The sequence below is a fragment of the Danio aesculapii genome, chromosome 17 (genome assembly GCF_903798145.1).
Source record: "Danio aesculapii chromosome 17, fDanAes4.1, whole genome shotgun sequence".
Lineage (NCBI taxonomy): Eukaryota > Metazoa > Chordata > Actinopteri > Cypriniformes > Danionidae > Danio > Danio aesculapii.
The window spans coordinates 26,512,919-26,537,259 of NC_079451.1; the positions used below are offsets into that span (position 1 = coordinate 26,512,919).

General features: G+C 36.0%; 1 protein-coding gene across 2 annotated transcripts in view; it reads right to left on the reverse strand.

Annotated features, from left to right (window-relative positions):
• grid1a (glutamate receptor, ionotropic, delta 1a) overlaps positions 1-24,341 on the reverse strand; it is a 435,683-nt gene that overhangs the window by 169,446 nt on the left and 241,896 nt on the right. The gene's annotated exons all lie outside the window — the stretch shown is intronic.

Here is a 24,341-nt window from a genome sequence, read left to right on the forward strand (position 1 = left end):
CATTTATTCCCAATTCCTTTCCTGTATTTATACAAATCAAAAGCAGTTAGGCTACTTTGTCGTATTTATATGCATTGTAATAAATATTTCATCACAGATCCCAAAAAGAGAGTAAATTAATTCTGTTGTTGACAAGTTTTATAACAGCGAGAGCTGGAAAAATCAATTATTAATAAAGCCAAAATCGCATTGAAAATGCACTGAGCCTACTATACAGAGAGCAGCAAATGGAGGTGGAATTATACTCTGAGATATAAAAAAATAAAACCCAGTAGTCTCTGTAACTTTCACACAATAACTGTTTGTCCATGTGTCCCTAGAGAAACTGTGTGCTCGATTCATTTCAGCAAACCCTGGCTGATCATGAAGTTTTAAAGCAGAGTTCTTTAAAGATGTAGGTGGATCAATGGATTACAAATCCCAATGAAAATTAGAGGAAACACAATGACTTTTGTTTAGTTTTTTTTCAGCAAAGAAACTAATTACTTTTTTTTTCCAAAAGAAGCTGAGCAAATAGTTTTGCACAAAGCCACCAGAGAAACCGACTTTCTCAGTAAACATCCGAATAAACACAATTTACATTGTTAACTGAATGGATCCACCTTAATTGAATACAAAATACCCTACAACGCTAACACTCCCATAATAGGCTTTCCATATAGGCTATTGAACACATTTCAAAATCCGGCTTTTAAACATTACAGTTCTTCTGAAATTTTCTTAAGTTTAAAATAAGCTTTCTGAAATTATTGAACATGTATAAATAATTGAAAAAAAAACTCCAACAAACAGAAGCTCTATGAGATTTACCAAAGTTCAAACAAGACATTAGCTATAGCTAGACAGTCGAGCAAAATATGCAAAATATGCAAAAAAGTTAAATACATGACCAGTGCTTGAGCGTCACTATACAGACATATCATTATATAGACACACACACACACACACACACACACACAAACTGTATCACAGCAAAAGGCAGCCAAAAATCTCCATGTTAGTATAGCAGTCTGTTCTTTGTTGTTTCTTAACAGTATTTTCAAACAGTCATTCAGATGTTTTGTTTGCCATAGTGATCATGACAGCATCTGATACTTCCCAGCAGACACACAACGTCATAAGGCATTAATATTAAGTTATAATTAGGTCACCAGCATCTAAGAACAATGTTATTTTGACAATTAATAACGACGTGAAATGACGTTGATATTTTGTTGATTTCAGGTTGTGTTGGAAAGTGACCAAAATCCAACGTCGAGCCAACATCTTCAACCAACGTCATATTGACGTTAAATACTGACATTTATTCATCAGGTATGACAACCAAAATTCAACATCTGATAGACGTCATAGTGGTAACTTTCACAGAACGTCAAGCTGTAACATCATTAGACGTTGATATTTTGTCATTTTTAGGTTACATTGGAAAGTAACCAAAATGCAACACCTGTCAGACACTGCACATGATGTCGGCCTGACGTTGGGTTCTGGCGTCAACCAGATTTTCATTTCCAATCAAAATATAACATCCCACGACGTTGGGGTACAACGTCAATCTGACATCATGTTGACATCCTGTGCCTGCTGGGTTTAATCCTTAAAGACTTACAAAATAAGCATTTTTATCTAGACTAAAGCATTCATTCATTTATTCGTACATTCATTTTCTTTTCATCTCAGTCCCTTTATTAATTTGGGGTCACCACAGCGGAATAAACCGCCAACTTATCCAGCATATGTTTTACGCAGTGGATGCCCTTCCAGCTGCAACCCATCACTGGGAAACACCATACACACTCATTCACACACACGTCTTTGAACTTGTGTGAGAAACCGGAGCACATGGAGGAAACCCACGCGAATGCGGAGAGAACATGCAAACTCCATACAGAAATGCCAACTGACCCAGCCGAGGCTCAAACCAGCGACCTTCTTGCTGTGAAGTGACAGCACTATCTACTGCGCCACCACGTCGACTTGGACTAAAGCATGCACTAGATATTAGACACATAACAAATCTATATTTGGTTGACAGTTCACCTTTTGGTGCTTATTCTTGATTTGTTCACACACAGTTCAGTCATTAACTGGAGTTACTGTCAATTGTCACAATGTATGGAGTAAGTCCAGCTTCATGCACACACAAAACGATAATTTACATGCAGATTAAAATACAAATGCAAATGAATTAAAACGTCACTGAGGCCTTTAAAATAAAGTCACATCAGTTAATTAATTAATTATCTAAAAAAAACTAATAATAAACAGATTAACCATGACAAAAACAACCCCTACTGTACTATTTTTGTACTGTTAATGTACTGAAAGTAGTCCACTTGTAGAATAATATTTATAAACTGTGTGTGTTTTTAATGTATTTGTTGATTCAAGGAAAAAACAAACCTGTTAAGAAAATTATTTACTGTAACAAAAACATGTTAAACAAGATAAACATACAGTTGAAATCAGAATCATTAGCCCGCCTGAATTATTATAATAGTTTTAATAACTTATTTCTAATAACAGATTTATTTATCTTTGCCATGATGACAGTAAATAATATTTAACTAGATATTTTTCAAGACACTTCTATACAGCTTAAAGTGACATTTAAAGGCTTAACTAGGTTAATTAGGTTAACTAGGCAGGTTAGGGTAATTAGGCAAGCTATTGTATAACAATGGTTTTCTCAGTAGACTATTAAAAAATATATAGCTTAAAGGAGCTAATAATTTTGACCTTAAAATGGCTTTTAAAATATTAAAAACTGCTTTAATTCTAGCCAAAATAAAACAAACAAGAGTTTCTCCTGAAGAAAAAATATACTGTCTGAAAAATTTCTTGCTCTGTTAAACATCTTTTGGGAAATATTTAAAAAAGAAAATACATTTCAAAGGGGGGCTAATAATTCTGACTTCAGAATATATATATATATATATATATATATATATATATATATATATATATATATATATATATATATATATATACACACACACACACACACACACACACACACACACAATCACATCATAAACATAAACATCAGAACAGCACGGCACAAATATATTTTCAATGGTAATGTAATGTTGACTCTCTTTATTAATAACCAAACATGACTGCGCATACTGTACTTCAGCAAAACAATTACCGAAGTTGGCATGGAAAGGCATACAAAATAATACTTAATATGAAAAAGTAATATGGCTTACAGATATAATCTTACTGATAAATGTGTGTGTTCATGAGATGGCAAGCTTTCTGATGAGCTTCTTATCGCTCTGTAACTATGCAAATAGTTCAATTTTATCTTCAGAACGTCTGTGTGTATAACAGAGCATTGGAGGAATACAGCCTGATAGATAAACACATCTGCAGATTTACATCGCAGAACTACATTTCCTTGGATAAATCCAGCCAGAGAGAGAGAAAGATGAAAAGACTGATAGCAGTGGAATAAGGAAGAAAAAGCTTTGTCTGGAGAAATAGAAAACTTGGGCCTCCCATGTAATGTTGTCAAGATAGAGCTGATAGACAATGCAGAAACTGTCGCAACTCCATCAATCAAGCAGACACCAACCCCAAACTTCTAAGAGAAATGTCCACAACCTGCAGGGCACAGCAAAACACGCCACAGGAAACCTATAAGTCATACGGGAATGGCCATTAAAGCATCTGATGTGGAAATTCGCACTGGCAGGCGCTGTTTGCTGGTCCATGAATGCTACATCTATACATTTTTACACATCATGGCGATGACAACTGCAAAAACAAAGAGGTAGTTCAGATGAAAATGAAATGTCAACGTTTTTTCACATGAATGCAATTCCAAACCTATGTGACTTTTTATGTTTTGGAAAGCTTAACTGAAGATATTGTGAATGCTTCATCTGTTACATTTACCCATATGAAAATGAATAAATGTAAAAAAAAAATAAAATAAAAGTGGAATGACACCAGGAGGAAGTACTGAACTAATGAAATGTATCAAATATTTTGTATAAAAGGCTTTTTAGTAATGACTGTTTCAACATCCCGCCTTTACGGAGAATGGAGTCACATGTATTGATCATGTGTGATCTGTTTCTCATACAGTACTTCAACAGAGTCTTTAAATCTTGACGGTTCTGTGCGTCTCGTCTGTACTCTGATCTTTAGTTAATATTTTCCATCGGATTCAGATCAGGTGACTGGCCGGGCCGTTCTAGTAGCTTTTTTCTATTATTTTTTAAAACATTCATGAGTTCCATGGCTATGTTTGGGATCATTGTCTTGCTGAAATGTCTACCCTGATGTCCATCTCAGTTAATATTCGTTTACACTCACAAGGGGCAGAGTTGCTTTCTAACTGCATTGATTTCAGCTGCAGTCTGACCTTTCCATGCCTTTTCACACCTACCTTTCTTAATGTGTTCAATACTTGTTTCATGTCATATTATTTTATTACACAATTTAATTTCGAAACTTTGGTTGTTAGTGAGATCAGCGAAAATTTTGAGTCAACAGCACCTTTAGAAATATGTGTTCTGAGAAAAATCTTGAAGTGTTCAAAACGTATTTGTATTGTAACTGTGAAGCTTGATAAAATAAATATTTAAAATGTATTTAAGGGTGATAAAAATACATTTCAAATCCTATAAAAGAAAATGGATGGAGACAATAGCAATAATTCTCTATTTTAATTATTTGTGTATGATGTGTAACAGAGCAAGGAAATTTTTACAGTATTTGCGATAATATTTATTTTTCTTCTGGAATATGTCTTATTTGTTTTATTTTGGCTGGAATAAAAGTTTAACATTTTTTAAAAGCCACTTTAAGGTCAAAATGTTTTGCCTCCTTAAGCTATATTTTTTAATTGTCTACAGAACAAACCATTGTTATACAATGATTTGCCTAATTACCCTAACCTGCCTAGTTAATTTAATTTAATTAACCTAGTTAAGCCTTTAAATTCCCTTTAAGCTGAATACTAGTGTCTTGAAAATATCTAGTAATATATTACGTACCGTCATCATTGCAAAGATAAAAAGGTAAAAAATCAAGAGGAGCTAAATATATCTTATATACCCACAAAGCAATTTTGTGTTTAGTAGATGTCTAAACATAGACGGCTTGTCTAAAACTAAAAATATGGGCTGTCATTGAATATAGTTTTTTCTCATTTTGTATTCCACAGAACAAACTGAAAGTCATACAGGCTTGAAATAACATACAGAAGAAACAAATGATAGATGGTCTAATTATGAATGAATTTTCTATTTAATAAAAGTGTCCTATAAAAGAACTGTAGATGCTTCTTAGCCAATCAGAGAATTGAGATGGAACTAGGGTTGGGTCAATAGATGATGCCATCGTCCATCGCTGACGGCCGATTGACATCACGATGCTGAGCCGGCATCACGATCCTCCGCCCTGTCCCCGTCGCAGCAGCTCACGAAAAATACACATGGCCCAGTTTACACCAATACATCTTAGTTTTAAAATGGCATTTTAGAAAGAAACAGATCCATGTCCATATTGGCTTTCAACTAGCATTTCTGAAAAGCCCTCCTTCCACACTATACCACTGAAAACGCACATCACGTGACACCCCCCCCCCCCCCACACACACACACACAAATATGTTTGTTTTTGTGAAAAGTGGGTACATTATATAGGTTTCCATTCATTTTATACTGTCCAAACTGTATATTGTATTACCCTAACCCCACCATACCCCTAAACCCAACCACCACAGGAGACTGTGTGCAGCTTTACTCTCTGAAAAAAAACTCATTCTGTGTGATTTATAAAATTTTTAAGAAATGAGGACATCAGCAATGTCCTCATATTTCACCTCCTTTTTGTAATACCTGTGTCATACCTATGTCATTATACAGATTTGTGTCCTGACATGTCACAAAAACACGTAAACACAAACACACACAACATCTGCAGCGTATGTGCGCATCTGAGCTCCAGCAGTCAGCGGGTGCCTTAAGCACAAAACCCCAGAGAGCAGTGCACATTGGACAGTTTATCAAGGATGTACTGCTGGATCGCGTCTTACTGTAGTTGTTAAACATGATATTTAATTAATCTTGTCTCTATCTAACCACTCTTCTGTCTTTTGAATCTATCAGGTAACGTGTCACAGCATCAGTACACTGCTTCAATCTTTTGCTTTCACACTTGTACTTAGCGAAAACCTTAGATACCAATGGTTGGTACCAACCAATATCAACCAAGTTTGTCAATGCCATTATAACAACACTGCCTATTCATGCCAGAGTCCCGCGGAAAAAGTGATTGACAGGTGGTAATTTGTGTGTAACTTATCTTTATTTATTTATGATTTGGTTATGGGTAAAACAAAGAGCATGCGGGTCAGGTAGTTCAAACGGTAGGCTACAAATAATGAATTCATTATGAATTAATTAATTATTCATAAATAATTCATTCACCGCTGCCTACGATGACGATACCATCGTCCATCACAATGTTTCACATTGGACATCGTACGATGCCAAACTGGTTGACGTCTCCCAACCCTAGATGGAACACACATCACCACAAACTGAGCAGAACCTACAGATGTATAATAAAACACTGTCTCTCTCTCTCCATAAATCCACACACAGCTTCTTATGCAGATTATGACATATTATAGACTAATACTCAATTAAAGAGCCACGGTTTCCTTACAGGGTGAATGACACCATTCTTGTTAATCCCTCATTTTGAATTTGAATACTGTGCGTCTCCGCATCGTTGATATAACGAATTAAAAAGAGTATTTGTCATGCAGATTAAAAACCTTTATCACCAAACAGGATTTTCGAAAATTATCTGAAGGAAGGGATATATAAGAGCTCAAATCCGAACGCTGGGATGATTCACAATCAGGCATTAACACGTGGCCAAACGAAATTAATTAATCCACAGTTCACAGCGCTCCTTCAGTCTGAGTTTCATTGATCTGAAAGCCCTGTGTTGTAACGTTTACGATTCGGCAACAGACACAGATTCTCTTTACCAGAAATGATATAAGTCGCACTGCCAGGATGATTTCACAGTAATGGACAGATGTTTTCATTGGTCTTTGTGAGCAGGGAGAGACCCGCTGAAGGTGTTGTGGACAGGCTTCCACCCAGTAGGGGCTGTCTGTGGTTTGATAAGGAAACTGTGGCCTTTACAGCCAGTCCATCAGTCCATGATTGCAGCCATGACTTCAAGACTGAATTTGGAAAAGAAAAAGATAACACGGTGTGGGTGTGTGAGTGTAGGAGTGTGTGTAACAGTGTGTGTGTAAGGTGGCATGTCCACTGGAGCAGCTTAAAAGATTACCAGACCACAAACATCAACCCCTACAAAATCCCGTAATCCTGTTTGAATTGGCATCATCAAAGTCATTCAGCACCCTGTAATATCACAAGAAAAAACTATGCTCCATCTGTACACTATGCAAAAGCCTATAATTAGCATTTTGCCCTAAAGTACACATATTAAGTCTTAAATGTGGAAATTTGACCAAAAAAAACAGTGTGTGTGTGCTTTGTCTGAAAGCTACTTGTCTGAAAGTGTGTAATGTATTATTTGAACCCATTAAATGGACAGTTCACCCAAAAATGAACATGTTGCTGTTAATTTACTCACCCTAAGGTCAGCCATGATGTAGATTATATATTAATTTAGTAGTACAATAATAATACTAATAATAAAAAAATGTTTTTAGATGAAACAGTGGCCCTTGGTCATTCATAAAATGCTAAAGCCAATGACTACTAGCACTTTGAGAGTCCAAAAAAAGATATACAAGTCTAAAGGCTAATTTATACTTGTGTTGAAAGTAAGTAAATGTGAGTGTTAGTAAATTAATAGATTTAATTAATTTAGTAATCAATAAAATTAACAGCAAAATTTGTTTTGCGGTGAGCAAAACCAGTAATAAAGTGCATATCATATATACAATATCACATGAGTAGCATTGCTATATGACTGTTTATAACCAATAGGGGTGGGAATTCCGATTCTAGGAGTCACGATTCAGTCGAAAAAGTTTGTGCACTTGGCTGTGCAAAATCTTTCCAACTTTACATTTAAACCAGCACAGGAGTTTCTATGCTTTTGTTTATGATTGGAATCTATGTAAGACAGTAATGGCATCTTTAAAATGATTTATATTCATTATCAAAGTTATATTCTGCATGAGCATGCTCTGACTGTACCTTTGAAATGCCAGATTACAAACTGTTCTTTTTCCAAAAAGAGAGCTTTAATTGCTTTTAGTTTGTTTATAACCTTTAAACATAGGACAAAACTTTGGAAAATATATATTGGAATTACTTTCAGTAGGGAGGCACAGAGAACAAGCTTTAAAACAAAGTAGTTTACAATGCTTCATTAATTTGCAACACTTTACCTTTCATCCAGTCTACATTTGCAGAACACAAGCATATGATACTGCTGTATTCAGTGTCCATGCATCATGTTTCCAATTCCACCCTCTCCACAGGCTAGTATTAGTTTCACTTTGAGGTGTGGCAGTTATTTAAACAGTGGACACTGGATGAGAAGCGTAATGTCATGCCTTTAAACTTCTTAAGTTTGTCCAAATCAAGTGAATTTGGCAGCATACCTGCGGCTGTCAATCCTTATTATTTTTCAGCTTGCGCAGACCCGCACCTTCGTTACCTAATTTGAATACAGAATCAATTCTGAACTTTTGATATTGAATTCAGAATCGCTAGGAAAAGATTTGCAATGCATTTTTTTAACATACAAAAAAAATATTCAATCAGCTCTTAATATACTGAAGTACACAGATTCAAACATTAAGTTAATTAATAACATCACTTATATATTTACATCACATTTCATATGCTACCTGTGGTCATAGATATATAAAATACTATAAATAAAGTTGTTGTGTATGAATCATGAATTGTGTCCTCTGTGAGAACAAAACATGAGGTAAAAATGGGACATGCTAGAAGAAACTGACTTCATTTTATTGTAATCATAAAGATTTGACGTCTAATTTACTGTAAAGGATGGATGGCAAGTCCGTCCAATGCAAGATGAATGGTAAAAATAAATCCGTTCTTTTTCTACAAAATAGCAAATTCAAAGAAGGTGCAAGTGGGAAGGATACAAAAAGAAAAAGGAGGGACTAATTCACTGCATTATTCTCCATCATCCACACCCAACACATCATTCTCCTCTCCTCCATCCCCTCTTCACACTAAAACCCCAGTGCCAGCAGGGATATAGAGGATGAAAAGAGAGCCTCCGTGGAGCAGACAGCCCGGCACTAAGTCCTTCCTGACTTTGTCAGAGTGAGTTATTCATATTGTCCCGCCCTGTCCTGTGTCCTTCATTAATCTGTAATGTGTAGCACCTGCAATTATGCACAGAAAAGCTATTTCAAGTTTGATGCTCTGAATTACAACAGGCTGAGAAGCAGCTCCGAAAATATGAGATTCTTGTCTCAGAAATTTGACATTAAAAATGAGTTAATGACGTTTTACCTTTTGCAAATGCGGTCTCTTTTCTTTTCAAGTGAAATGAAATGCTGCACAGCCTAAAGTGAGCTTCTCACGAGAAAACAATATTTACTTTCAAGCAAATTACAGTTTAAAACTTAACTGTTTTCCAAGATTGTACTTCTTAAAGAGAAAAAAAAGTGTTTTAATACTTCAGATCACAAAGTACTGTTATGGGAAGAACCTGAAGAATTGGATGAGACACTTAAGTGAGTTTCGTAATCCACGTGAATTTCTCTGAAATGTCCTGATGCACCTTAAAGTGGAAATAACAGGACAGCAGCCTAATCTCTTCCACTTGAGTTCTGCTCTCCACAAATCAATGATGGTAGAGAAGCTTGTGTGTCCCAGATGAACAAACTACAGCAGTGTTTCATAGGCGGCTGTATAACATTGGTTGTCCTTGTGAATTTCCTGACTGTACATTACAAAAAAAATTATTCTACACTGACAATGGTTTTATGGCAAATCAGAATATAACGGATCAGATAGTTTTAAGCCTTGCTGATTTCTTCTAAAGGGCATTATGAGAAATGACCTTATGTAGAGCAGAATCAACCAACCAATATTAGGAGATGATACCCTTCGTCATTTGACCTTCAGCATACAGGGTGGTTGATGTTTGTCTATAGTGACAGGCCATCAAATTCAACAGCCCAACCGTAAGGCCAGTAAAACAGCATTCACGCCTTCACGACCCACATAGTTAAATAAAATGTATGGAAAGTATGTAAATAAATATAATATTTAACACATATAAAACAAAATAAAGTGGAACATAAAGATTCATCATCACATCATCATCTTTTACATATATTTTTGTATGTTTAAATAAGAATATAGAATATAAGAACTTTGTTTGGTGTATGTAAGTGGTGCTGATGTGGAGATTTATGGTTCAGTTCAGGAGGGTCTTAATTTATGAATTTATTTAAGAATAAAAATGCACATATAAAATAAATGACAGAACAAACATTTATAATGTCATTTAAATAAAATGAAAATGTTTGAAAGACTGGAACACAGAAAAAAATATATAATAATAAAGTCTGTCAATGACTTGCAGAATCATGCACGAAATCTATCATGTATTGGGCATTTCATAACGATAACCTTACTTTTTTTAACCTTAAGGTTTTTTTTCAGATGATTTATATCCCAGTCTGCATATGGGTGCTTTATATTGATTGCTAATACACAAGATATGATGATTATTGGGTTTAGAGTTCGTTATATGATTCCAATGTACGGTTAAACAGTATTTCAGCACTTTTGAAATGGACAGTGACTCCTAAGTAGTATGAAAGCGTTCTTGTGTGATCATGTTAATCATTTTTTTGGGGAGCTGAAACAAAGATTTGCAACCTTGCACTTACAGAATGCTCTTAAGTGCCAAGATGCATGGTTATTGGGAAACCCAGCCCCAAGCAAATCAGGAATTTAGAACTCATTTTGACTTTGAAATGACTTTCACTTTAGCAGTGAATAGTAAAGGTGATCTGCTGAAGATGTCTGTCTGCGCTTGTGTGTGTTTGTCTAATTTTTATGTATAAATTAGCGCACTGTGGCTAATTATTGTGCTAATTAGCCCAGTCTAGCACAGCTGGATTGTTAATTGCTCCCCTGGTTGCAGCGGCCTGTTGTGTGACAGACCTGTCCTATAAATCAGTTTGAAGGAGACGCCGGTTTCTATAAAAGCTCTGTTTGGGATGCAGTACATCACGTTTCTATGATATCCACACCTAGATCCCAAAAGAACTTCCAGATTTTGATGCCCTTTAATCACTTCCTTCAGAAAAACACATGACTCTTCACCCAGATGTTTAAACATTCTCTCTGAAGTTACACTCTACATTCGGTGGGCTTGTGTGATAAACCTCCCCTGTTGGCTTTTAATCTATTTTTAAAGCGCAATGAGTGTGTGAAGCCTCTCATGAATCATAAATCTCTGTTTTCCCAGTATATTCAGTATTATTCTGTATTATTTTTGGCATGTTCAGTGATTGCATAGCCTAGAAGGGCTTTGAAAGAGGTGGCTATTAAAAAAGGACAGAAATAAAAACATCATCTATACAATAACAGAGCTGTAAATAAAAAGTGTTGAGAAAAAGGAGGCGGTCTACTTGATCAAACTGCGCAGATCAAAGCATTGACTTTATTTTCATAATGTATTAATCCCCATTCTTCAGGTGTGTAATATATCACTTCACTCTTGGCCACTTGGTTATTACCTCCTGAGAGCTATATTCAGTTATTTTCATGAAGTATAAATTAATACATAAATATTATACTATTAAAGGGGTGGTCCAAAGTGAATTTTAAGGCTTGGTTGTGTTTATGGGGTGCAAAGCAATGTGTGCTCATGCTTCATTTGTAAAAATCACGTTATTTATTCATATATCTTACTTTAATTATATACAGCTACTCAGCAAACATGAAAACGACAATCATATTTCGTAGTTCCTTCAAGAGCCTGCCCTCAAGAGGCTCTGATTGGTCAGCTAACATAATGTGCTGTGATTCGCAGATCTGCTCCACGTCATCAGGAAGCATCATGCCTCTACTAGCACGCACTGTGCCTCTGCTGTGTAAATACTGTCAGTCAGAGTAGCTGTTAGCCGTATCAGTTTGTGCCTGAATCAGACAGAAAACGAAGAGGACACAGCTAAACCTCATGCCCGCTCTCTAAAATAAAAACTGCCAGGCGTCTTTCATATATATTCTGAATAAGCATGTGTAAATAATATGAAACATTCACTTCTTTCACTCATCTTTTGCGAGTTCATTATTTGAGATATAAAACGTATGGAAAGCAGCCGCAAAGAGAGACACTGCAGCTCTAGTGAAGATTGTGGCTGTTTCAGCAATTTGATGGATAAATATGAATTTGTAGCTAAATTGTAAGCGGTGACAAACAACATTTCCCGTTGTTTGCATTCTTGTTTACATCCCTCCTACAACATACTGTTAATGTTAGACACTATGCATGTAATAGATCAATTTTAACAAATAAAAATACTTACAGGTTGTGGCTCACAATCCACCGCTTTATCTATTACGGTTGGAGCTGCTCCTTCTTTGAGGAGTTTTTAGCTAAATCCAGCACTGAACTGGGAGAGATTCTGGAAGCTGTCCTTTGTCAAATGCTAGCTGTATATTTTTAATAATTCTCTGGATCATAATTAAAATTAAATTCTAAGCACTTCTCTCTTTGTGTCATGTCCTTTAGAAGCCCAAATACAGAAACAGAACACACTCTGTGGAAATAGCACCGTTTGGACGCCATTTTAGCTTTCTCTGCCATAACATTACAGCACCTCTGGCCACACACCTTCACTGCGCATTTCTTATGCGCATAACCTGAAGGGTTTATGATCCCATTAACCTGGATGTATTTTTTGTAGTCCCCAAACTGCTATGCTAACTCTGTAAAAAGCCAATGTCTCCCTTTGCTTTTAACTTTGAGCGTATTACATTCAGAGTTGTTGTTTATTAGTTGTCATTTTTATATTTTTCCACTTAAGATTTTAATATATTTTAAATAGCATATATATTTTTTGTTTATTAAATTATGCTTGGCTAAATTTAATAATCCTGAGTCAAAAGAGGAAAATGATGATAAAATACTTTTTTATTTAAAAATACAAAAATAAAACTATCAATTTAATAAATCAAACATAAAAATGGAAATAAATAAATGAATATAAAAGAACAAGACAGATTTAATTAAAACTGTCTATTTTACTATGCTTCAAAACATAGCTAAAAAAAATAATAATCCATTTTAAAACACATGTATATCCACCACTGGCTTGCTTGGTTTGGGACTTGTACAAAGGCAATGAACTTATAAAGGCAAACAATCAGCTTTTGATTCAATTTTAAGACTGCCACTTATCAGACAAAGCAAATACAAAACATTATATCTCATTACACTACACCATTATGGAATTTTTACCCACAATTTATGTTAACTCACTTAACAAATCAACAGTTAACGCAAATGTTGCCAAACAAGTATAACTGGCCCAAACTCAACATGTTTTTTGGTCTCTACAGCCTTTGTACCCCAAAAGTTTCGCTTTTTGAAGCATGTTAAATCAGTGCAAATGTTAGCAAGTTAATTTTAGGAACATCTTGGAGCCCAAGATCTTCAAAGCCCAGCTGATCACAGGCTTCCCGCGGCTAGCTTCTGTTCGCTCAGCGGTAACTGTGCTCAAGGAGCTAGCGCAGATTTTTAGCTTTAGCATGTGGGTGACTGGTCAGTTGGCTTCCTACACACACCCCTAGAGGGGGACGTTATTGAGAAGACATTTAGGGACAAAACTTGACTCAATTTATTGTGCCGCCAGTGACTTTTTTTTTTTAATCGTCCTATTTTTTGTATGCTATAAATAAGAAACGAAGCTTATTTCTGCTTAAATCACTGAAGTTTTCTCATCACAATGCTCATTCAACGCAACTAATTTAATGAAGCCAGAAGACAGACATAATAAATAAAAGAAAACAGAGAGTGAAAATTAAAAAAATTGAAAGACCTCAGACAGATCTCATACAGACACAAACAAAAAAGACGTAAGGTATGGAAAAAAAATAAGTTATGAATGATCAATAAATATCTCTCAGTCAGACTATACTGTTGATGGATACAAGAAAAAGTGAAAAGATAAATCCAGTTGAGTCTGGTTTAAAGTCACTAAAGGCTTCAGTAAACAGTGGAGATGAAGAACTGATAAGCACTGTCATCTCTCAAATCGATGTCCGAAGGCTTTGACATCACAAAAAGCATCAATAAATGTCATCCCTTCACTTTAGATTCGCACAAAAACAGACGAGAGTGCAATTGGACTGTGTTTATTGGGCTTATACTAACATTAAGATGAACAGTAAACTCAGAACAAAAGAAATCAGATATAAAATTTTACTGATACCTGATGAAATGACAGAGATAAGAAGAAAAGCTCAAAAACCTCATACCAGATGACCAAAATTGGAGTCTTCAAAGCCAAATGTTCAACCAAAGTGGCTCAATTGTGACCCTGGTGGAATTCATGTGATTTTTATGTCTGCAGACTGATGTGTTGACGTTCACATTTTAAGATCTTGAAAGATTTGTACTCTTTTAAATGCATGAAATATTGAAAACAGAGCAAAGGTGTCACTCTTTCTTTCTTTCGCTTCCCTTCTATTCATGTGCATCTTCTTTCCTCTCACTCTCTCTCATCTTTGGACTGACATTAACTTTCAAAGGATCCGGGCTATTGCAGAATGAGAGGTAGTCAAATGTCACTGAGAGTGTTTGATGGACAATACGGCTCCCTTTAAATCATTGTTGCACCTGTCTTAAAGTGACAGTTACGTGGAAAACCTCTTCTATATAGTTCTGGCATTGTTGAAGGCCAATTTATATTTCTGGGTTGAGTGCACGCGTTAGGTCTGGAGTAGACTGATAACTGATAAGTTTTGCTGTACTATGATGCACACCTCTCAAAAACTGCAACTACGCGTTGTGACGACACAGAGTGCGAAATCTGTGATTGGTCAGCTTGGTAGGTGTGACAAATGTGGGCGGGGCTGAAAGCCATGGAAGCTTTTTTTGTGTTTCGTGGCTTGTATTTTCATTGGCGCCTAGACTGCAGCTCTGCACAGGAAGTTTGGTCAGAGGAGAAATGGTCATGCTCAACAGAGCTTGGTTTCTCTCAAGGTTTTTTCCTTCACTTCGTCTATTGGTGAAGTTTGTTCCTCGCCACTGCCGCCACTGGCTTGCTTGGTTGGGACTTGTGGAGCTGCACATCTAAAGTAAATGCGCTATAGAAATAAACATGAATTGAATTGTTTTCATCCTGTTGTTGAGCCCTTTGAATGAATAATTCTGTTTTGTGTTTATTTCATGATTAAGGTGGTTTTGGGTCACACATCCGGCAGTGAAAATTCACAAAATCCACATTGATTTGTTAAAGAAATTATGTAACTTCTCAACTGGAAACAGAGTGTAAAAAAGCTTAGCGATGAGAAATCTGTGACTTTAAATCAAGCTCTCAACGGTAAAATATCTGAATTTGTGGAATAAAAGAAGGTGTTGAGAAGTGGCAAACTTCTGCAGAAGGTACTGGGTGAAGAGAATTTCAATGGGCCAGTGCAAATTGACAGGGCACACCGATAGCCACAACGACCAAGAGACGACAGACCTTGGATATTTTTTGTTCGAGTCCATCGAAAGTGAAAGTCGAAAATCGAAAGTCCATCATAAGTGAATGAATGTATTCTGTGCTTGGCAAGCTCAAAACCCTTGCAATAGGATAGCAAAACAATACATTTTTTCCTGATTTTGCAGCCAATGTCCTAAAACAGAAAACAAAAGCTTGGCTACATACGAAAGGAACGCAGCGAACATGAGGTGAGATGAAGATTTTGTTTATCCCTTAAGGTTCCAACATAGGCTCCTTCTGAAAACGTAGCCCTATATACATTTGTAGAGATCGTGAATTATGTAGCCAGAAGTACGTATGGCTGCATTTCATCTTTTAAATGAACGCTACTGGGGGGTTGGGAGGGGGTGCCGTTCCTTTTCGCGCTTTCCAGCTGACTGCTTACCTCCGTATGGATGGCTTTCCTGCTGTTACCAGTTTGTCCCGTTAGCTCGCCATGTACGTCGGCGGACATGAGACGAAGAGAGGAGTTGACCACGATGACAGGGTTTGAGTCTGGTGAAGAACGGTTCCAGAAAGCAGGTAAGATAAAAACAACAACCCAAAAAAATAAAATAAACAGGTACATAACAGGGTGAGAATGTGGTAAAATCTGAAAATTGGGTAAAAATCAGTCGAGGGCTTTTCTTTTTCAGAATTGCTTTTGAAAATTTTTGGTTGGGTTTAGGGAAATGGGTGTATGGATCAGTCAATACAATTGGTTGGGTTTAGGGATGGAGCAGGGTGGGTCAGTCGATCAGTCAGTCAGTCATTCAGTCAGTCAAACAGTCAGTCGACAACAACCTCTGGTGGATTTATGCAAGAACGGCAGGCACTAACGGCAGTCGTAAGAGAAATTTGAGATTTCAAAATTCATACGCAGCGGCCTTTGGTGGATTCGTGAAAACAAGAACTAAAAAAAGCGTAGCTCCTGGGACATGTTTGGTGGTCTCCAGAAATGTATATAGAGGTTTTCAGAATGAGTTCATTGTGACCATTAAAGGCACATAATCACCTTTGACGACCAAATCATATCTACGCCAGATAGCGGATAACTGAAAAAGTAATTGAACTGACAAGAATGACAACAGGCTAGAAACAAGTTCATTTACGAACATGTTCGACTAATTGTAAGACTGTAAGTGATCATTTCAGTTGCATTTTATGAGATAATATTTCAATGGAAGAATACCAAAGGCCATCAAGTTTGAGTTGACAGATGCAAATGAGTAACATTGATGAAAGTTACAGGTCCCTGCCTCTTTCTTCCTTGAATGACTGCAGGTTTGAGCTACTTCTACGGTTCTACCTTGACCTTGAATGCATTTCCAGCATAAACCCAGAACACGATTAAAGAAACTTTACACAGTGGATAGAAATCCAACTGCCTACACATGTTTCAGAACACACAAGGCAGAACACAGCAGCATAAACTCTTACAATGACGTCAGCTACATGCAAGGTAAATGCCAAGGGTATGACGATCACTCGACACAGAAGTATAAATCAGGCTTCACTCACATGCATGTCCTACCAAACCTACATGCTTTTATTTTTCCCTTGAACAAAAATTGAAACCTTTAACCAGCTCATTGTTAATTTATTTTTCACACAAAATAGTAGTGCTGTGGTAAAGACTAAACATACTTAAGCAAAATTAAGACTAGTCTAAGTTAAGTCTTTAAATGATTGATTCCATTAAAAGACCAAGACCAAAGCACAGCGAGACCAAATCAAAGACAAAACCAGACCAGCACTCCCCAATTTTAGCTTGAATCATGCACACCAGATGTCTGTTTTAAAGCGGTGAGTAATTCATTTCATTAATGCTTAATCAAGCTAACTTTGCATTTTGTTCAATTGTTTAAATGCATTATTTTCAATGCTATTAATGTGAGAACATAACATAGTTCTTTCTCATGTTTTATTTATCAGGTTGCCATAACAACGTCATGCATTTGCTGTTTTTCTGTTATCAATGTAAATCACTGGAATGGTACACAGTATTTGCACATGTTTACTACGGAAAAGCTGAAATGTGGAAAAATACGGTTTTGGCCCAGCAAGATGATGTCAAGCTACAGCCGTGTTGACATTTAAATCCTCACGCAGACCTAATATATGATGGCAGAGGCCTTAAACTACAGTGCGCAAGTTATATGAACTATTTTCATTCAAGTTTGACAGACATTTCTCTCTCTCAGCTTTGCATCAGATCAGTTTGCAAGTGGAACCCCATGCCATGTTTTAAACATACGATGATGTGTTATGATGTGTTAATATGTAAATGATGTGTTAATATGTAAACTAAACATTACTTTATTATGAATGAGTTAATGCACATGCTAATCATGAACTAACTTTAACTCACATAAGTTCATGAGTGAATAACGGCTACCTTAACTACTTGTTAGTACATGTTGTTAGGGGCACAAAAGAAAAATGCTGTCAACATCAACAGTTAAAACTCAGGAGTTCATGTGGAGTTAAGTTATTCAATGTAAACTCACTAGATAAATATGCATAAGGAGTTCATGAGTAGTTAAGAATGAGTTTATGATGATGTGGCCCTCCAAGTAAAGACATGATATAATTATACATTAACATATCTTGTGTTCATGATGGTTAAATTAAGCATAAACGAATGTGGTAATTAATACATCAATTAACAAACAATCATGTACTAACAAGTAATTAAGGTAGCCGTTATTCACACATGAACTCATGTCACATGTCGTAGTTAAGGCTAGTTTAGCGCCTGATTAGCGCCTGCATTAATGCATCATTTATTTATAATAAAGTCATGTTTCGCTCACATACTGTATTAACACACCATTATTCATGTACTGTTATTGTAAAGTGTTACCAAAAATACTCCAAGTTATCTTAAGTCACACGATAACTAATGTGATTTGTAATTCACTTAAAATTACAATTGTGATGAGACACACAAAAACCAATGACATTTGATTGTAGTCAGTAATGTCCAATCTGTCCAAAGCTACAGCAGATGGCATGTTTTCACTAAACAATGACTTATATTTAAATGACTTTCCTCATGTACAGCTAACATATGGCTGCAGAAGCCTAAGAACATGTTCTTTTGATCTACACAGTGTGTGTTTATTTTAGGATTTAGACTTTTGTCTCTCTTTTTAAAATGGTTTTAAAAAGCCATTACAAATGACATCACCAAAAAATGTAAAAAATAAATAAACAAAATGCTAAAAGTCTCGAAGACTGCTCTGAGAATTGTTTATCACGAAAATAGCATCTATAGTTAGCCGCAAATAATCTTCCGTAATCACTGATTCATTCCTGCCTAGATCATTTCCTTGGACTCGTGTAATTGAACCCACCATAATGAACGTCTGCCAAGCTCTACATCCAACTCCCAGGATAAATCAGAAGGCATGCCAGTGTTTTTTTAAAGGATAAATAAACAATGTCATATTCTAATCTATCTACTTTCACCTTACATCACGGCTCCAGAGCGCAAAACAGACAGCCCAGCGCTGATATGACTGTGGGATATCAAGTGAGTCATGTAATGGAGTTCAACATGGTAATGTAGAATGTCACGAAACCTGCGGTAGTCATACAGAAAACCATCTTAGGGGGGAATAAGTAGTCTCATTTTATAAGGAAAAAAAAATTCCACGTTTGATGATGGAACAATCACCTTATAAGATAAGATACAATGAATGCTGAAATAATGCATTTGATGGTTTTCTGAAGACTAAACTAGGTGTTTTAGTGTGATGTTTTATAAGAATTAAAGGAAAACAAATTAGGAAAACATTTCAAGGATGTTTAAGATCAGATTTGATCAGATTTAATCACCATACATACGTATTCTTGTACATATTCCTGTTCGTATTTCTGTATTAAATTGTACTTATTAAGGCACCAGTTAATTGCTTTGAAATGGGATATAGGATGGGATATAGGCTGTTTTTCAATATCCATTCATAAGCAATATTGCGTCCTTGTGTTCCTGTCTTAATGTCATGATCAACAAGTAAAGTTCTTATCCAATACTTAAGACTGCAAGAACAGAAAATGCATGAAAGAACCCAGAAGTGTTCTTGATATCGAGGATACATAAAATGCAGAGCTGAGGAGTCATTGCGACATAATAAAGGTGGTGGTAAGTGCAGCATTTTAAAATCCCTATTATTTGGGCAGTTCAGAGATTTATGTTTTCTATCTCAAGAGTTTCCCCAAAACGAAAAGGCAAACATTAACATGAAAATTTGAATAAAGACATAAAAGTTTATTTGCTGAAATGAAAATAATTAAAATCAGTTTTGTTTGTATTGTGCCAGGTATCCCTAAAAAGACTTATACATGTTAAATATACAGGCGCATCTCAATAAATTAGAATGTCATCAAGAAGTTGATTAATTTCAGTAATTTAATTCAAAAAGTGAAACTCATATGTCATATTATTCTTCTTCTTCTGGCGGCGCTATGGCTCGTGTAGAGCCCTAGCCTCTTCCACCACTCCTCTCCAGCCTTCCCGATCCAAAGCATGCTTTCTCCAAGCATGCACTCTTAGGGAACGTAGATCATCTTCTACGTCATCTAACCACCTCTTCCGTGGCCTACCAGGATGTCTCCTTCCTTCTAGTTTTAGCTTGTATGCTCTTTGTCATGTGTCATATAGATTTATTATACACCGACTAAAAAATTTAAAGCATTTATTTCTTTTAATTTGGATGATTATGGCTTACAGCTAATGAAACCCTACAATTCAGTATCTCAGAACATTTTAATATTACTTATGGCTAATAAATATATATATATATATATATTTTTTTTTTTACAGAAATGATAGACTATAGAGCCACAGAGTAGCTCCTTCCCTATGTGTGTCACAACTGCCAGTCAGAGCTGTTAAACAAGGACTGGTCTGAATTTTTGGCTGCTAAAAATTTTGATATCTGAAGCAGATCATGTCTGCATGCTGCGGATGATTACTTGGCAGTAACAAAAAAGCAGACTTCATTTACCCTAAAGGAAATCATATTTACACTATATGTGTCCCTAGTACTCACCAAATAAAAATGTGTGTAACAGATTTAGTTTGCAACCCTGTATGACTTTGTATGCATGTGTGCAATGTATTTTTCCCCTCTGCACTTGCCAAAGTGGTGGCCACAGCACATTTTAAAATGACAAACAAGAAGTTCAGATCAATACAGTTTGGCTACTGCTTATTATTTTCTTATAATAGAAAATGGCAAATCCTGGGTTTGAACACTCTTTGGCGTGAAAAATAAAAACGACCGGGCAAGACCTGTCACAAACTAGAGATCATTTGATAAGTCAGACGGCCTAAGAAACCTAAGGCTTATTATCTTTATATCTTCTAAATGTGAATTTTGTCACTGTTTTGGAGTATACTAGAATCTTGAACTTACCTTTACCTTAAGCCTAACATACACCTAAAAAAAACCTCAATTTTTAATTCAGATGGTCTTAAAGCTTAAACATTCACAGATGGAAAAAAAGATACATCTAATTCTGTTGCAATAGAGTTGCTGTTAAGAAACAAAATAGAAAATAATATTTTTTCTGTGGACTCACTTAAAAATTTTAATAAGCTAAATCACTGACCTGACGAAAAGCATCTGGCTCAGTTTGCCCAATAGACACCATGTTAGGAGGGAAAGTGTTTATCTTTAATTAACTTACAGTACATGCTATTTTTTCACCACTGTATTATATATATTTATATATATATATATATATACATCAAACACATTAAGATGTTTAATTGAATTTATACTCTATAACATACAAACACTTTAAGTTTAACACAATTCTAGTTGAACAAAATAATACTGGTAAAACTTTTGTTTAGTTTTGTTTTGGGGTTTTTGGGGTTAGAGAATACATTTGAGAGTGTCCCACAGTGCATCAAGATACACAACTTCCCCACCTTCAGATCTCAAATAAAAGTATTGTGTAAGACTGATTCCACTTGACATTACGGGCTTCAAATCTCCAAAAAACAACCTCACTCTGCTGGACAAACACGCCATCTGACATTTAAGCCTGGAGGAAGCAGGAGGCTGTGCTTGAAATTATTCATTTTGAGTTTTCCATCATACCCAAAAACTAAGGAACATAATGTGCTGCTTCTGTTCTGTAGGCGAGCAAGACCCTGAAGACGTTTCCTTTCTTTTGTCTCTCACTCTTTTTTGAATCTTCCCAGGCAAATTTAATGAAGTAAAAAAAAAATTCACTACATCTTGATTCATCTTATTGTCTTTGATCAATATATTATCACAGGTTATTGTGATGCCATCAGAAAGGCGTCTAAATGCTGTCTTCAGTTCCTGTCAAAAAGTTATCTTGGCTGACAAAGCCATATCAAGCAGTTTAGTATAGAGAAAAAAAAACATGATCATGTCTGCTTGATTGGCTGATTATTAGACAAATTTTAAGAACCAGCTCCCTGCTGAGGTATGTCTCTCTGTGCGTCATTGCAACACTTCTTCTCATAAATTGCCAGACATCTTGACACCTCCATTTGCATCCAATAGAGATTCCAAAGGAGGCATAAAAATTGGAATAAGCACAAGCTGTAAAACATTCAAAATTTAAGATGTAAGAAGAAGCTTTAAAGTACAAGCAGAATAACTACAGTAAATATGACTGGATCAATTCAAGATAGTAAAATAATACTGCTATTAATCTCAAATTTTCTTGGCAAACAAGAGACTGTTTAGTATCATCAGAAAATACTGAAACACGTTCTCCTAAAACCCCTTTTTTGCTGTATTGATGTGCTAGCAAACAGAGCCCAAGCAACTTGAAGTCAAAGTTAAATAATTGATAATTCCTTGTCTTTTGAGTAGCCAAATAGCTTGAAAAAGACTTAACAACCATCATTACCCCCATAATTCACTGTAAATATATGTTTTTCCATTTTCATTTCCTGTAGATAGGACTCACTGTACCCTCAGTGTAAGTTATAAAACATTTATAAGTTTTGATGCGTTTATTTATTTCCACCCTCCAAGGCCTTAATGGACTTTGTAATAGCGATGGCTGGGCTGATGCCCATTAGTACCAGGGCTTAATGTTTGCTCACAGAAGCATGTGGGCCGCATTTAAAGTCTGGCAGGATGTGAGCATTGGCTTGACTTAGCTTGGCTAACGGCAGGTACCCACATTTGAGGCTAATGAATCTCTCTCCCTGCGTTTTAGCATGTCTGTTCTCCTTAGAGGGCAATGAGGCTTAAAGCTACAGAACACAGCATCTGGGTAATATGCTTTTTAGTGTAAGGCTGTTTGTGCATTCATTTGCAAAATGATTATGAGCAATTTTTTACATTTGCAGAACATGCTAATGCATCTGTTTTCCGATTGCGCTTGAACAAGGTCGATTAAAAACCTACAATATTGTGAACAATTTTGTACAGTTGAATATTAGAACAACATAGCAGTTATCAAATACGTCACTTGATAACATAGTGATACTGTCAAACAGTGGAGGAAAATTACATTACAGCACAGCATTCCAATATTTTTTCCACAGCAATACTATATAGATACATGGATGAACAAATATCCAATATGTTTTTAGAATATTTAGATTAAGAAATAATTAAACACCTCTCCCTAATTTCTTCACAGCCCACTAGATCAGTGGTCCTCAACCACACAGGAAATCATTAATTATTTAATTATTATTATTATTTCATTTATTATCTGAGTCTGAACGATCTTTTATTTTGAAAAATCTTTTATTTTGAAAAATGACAGTATTCTCTCGCTTACATCCTGCTCACTTGAGCCCGCAAATTTAACTCACAAGCAGCAAAATGAGTAAGAAACAGACGTCTTTGAAAAGTTTCTTTGCGAAGGGGAAAAGGTCTAGTGAAAGAACTGCAAACTGCTGAGTTTGCAGAATGAGAATGAGAATGGATCCTCAACCCATTTGTCAACAAATCAGGTGAATCCAGCATGTCTGTGCAAGAACATCAACTGATGGAGATCACAAATGACGGTGGCCTTTTAGCACTCGTTCGCATTTCACATCTTTTTTAAAGTTCACAAAAATTTGTTATTTTCAATGGAGGTGTAACGTGCTCATACCTTCCAGACGCACACAGCTGAATGAATGCCGGAAGCACACCACGTGTTACGTGACAAGAACTGACCCTTTAGCTTCAGCTTGTATGGATATACACATTTCGGTAAGACTAATTTTCTCAAGAACATAGAACACCCAAACACTGCAGTGCTTTGTAACTTTCTCCATAAATAAAACTTGTATCAGAGTTACAGCAATGTTTTGTCAGCTTGTCATCTTCTGAGAAAACAGTTGATAGTCGCCTAGAAACCTACAAACCACTGCCTCCACCTTCCGGTCCGTGGTAAAAATGTCAAGCTTTGACCGGTCTGCGGTGATAAAAAGGTTGGGGACCACTGCACTAGATGGTTGAGTTTTTTCTTCTGGTGTGCGAGTCACATTCTGATTGCAATAAACGTTAAATAAAAACAAAATAAAGATGGCCGCATTGCGTAAAAGTTCTGTTGTGATCGCCAGTAGTGTTTTCTCCGCTGGAGATTACTTCCGGTGTTCCTACCTAACTATAACTCCCAGAAA